Source organism: Nicotiana tabacum, chromosome 24 (genome assembly GCF_000715075.1).
Source record: "Nicotiana tabacum cultivar K326 chromosome 24, ASM71507v2, whole genome shotgun sequence".
Lineage (NCBI taxonomy): Eukaryota > Viridiplantae > Streptophyta > Magnoliopsida > Solanales > Solanaceae > Nicotiana > Nicotiana tabacum.
Window position 1 is genome coordinate 66,330,100 of NC_134103.1, and position 1,152 is coordinate 66,331,251.

Below are 1,152 nucleotides of genomic sequence, written 5' to 3' on the forward strand. Positions count from 1 at the left end.
GTAATATGAGTAAAAATATTTAATTAAAAAAATTATAGGGTAAAAAGTAGGGGCCTAAAGCTTGGGGTTGAGCGACTTTACCCAAAAGCCGCCCTGAGTGAGAACGTGACAAAATGGAAAGAACGGACAAATGGAAAGAGCCAGAACCCTGTACCAACTACTTTACCACTTTCCAAAAGTTAATTAACTTTGAAAATGAGCCTTAATACAAAAGAAAGAAAAAAAGTTCTAAAAATGTCTTCTTCATTTTTCCCTCTTTTTTGTGGGGCCAGGTTAGCCTCTTGAATAGTAGAGGAGGGGAAAATTGAAGAAAAAGAACAGGTATAGTTGCAACTATTACTCTGTAACCAGTTTCAAATTCTTCAAAAGTTGCCTTTGCAATTTATTAGAATTACTTGCATCTCTTTAGTTTTGAGGATATAAGTTATATGTACGATCAGCATCATTAATGTTTATATTATTAGTTTTATTTAACTTGTGTAAATAAATTTTACATGATCATTGCAAAGAACTGCAATTTTTTCTTAATAATTAACTGCTATTCAAAGTGAATACTTTATTTGTAGTGGAAGACTTTGTTTGTTTAGTGCAGCTCAATATTCATGCATCTAATCCAACAAAATTTTCTAAAAAGGGGTGCTGCATTTGATTTTATTTGTAGTGCAAGACTTTGATTGTGTAGTAGAAGCTTAACATTCATACATCAAATATATTGGTAAAATTTGGCACGTGGATAGATCGCATGACGATAGAATATTGCTTGGAATAGGTTTTGTCTCGGGGATAAATGATAAACTCTGTTCTCGCAAGAAGTGTCTCTGATCCGATAACGTTTTCTGCGGGGAAACGAGAGCCATGTCCCGGTGAAGCGCCCCAAAGATGGTTCCAACCATCGTTGAAGTTATAGCTCGGGATCTACTTGGTTCTTAATCATCCCCGAAATATTAGGGATACACTCATATCCAATATGCTAGATATGCCTCCCTCAACCGGCGAGTATCTCGGTAATTTCCAACTACTCAGCGCGACGTGGGAAAGGGGGATGGACATGTGAACGTTAGACTTAGGCTATAAATAACCCTCCCCTTACTTGTAATTCATTCAGATACTATCGAATTCACTCTTTACTAAAGGCTATTGTTTTTTTGCTGA

General features: G+C 36.0%; 1 long non-coding RNA gene across 1 annotated transcript; it reads left to right on the top strand.

The window, feature by feature from the left end:
* The first annotated feature begins 221 nt into the window (after window positions 1–221).
* Window positions 222–1,152, top strand: LOC142178506 (uncharacterized). The gene is made up of 2 exons (XR_012706671.1): window positions 222–321; window positions 770–1,152. It is a non-coding gene; the product is annotated as an uncharacterized LOC142178506 (long non-coding RNA).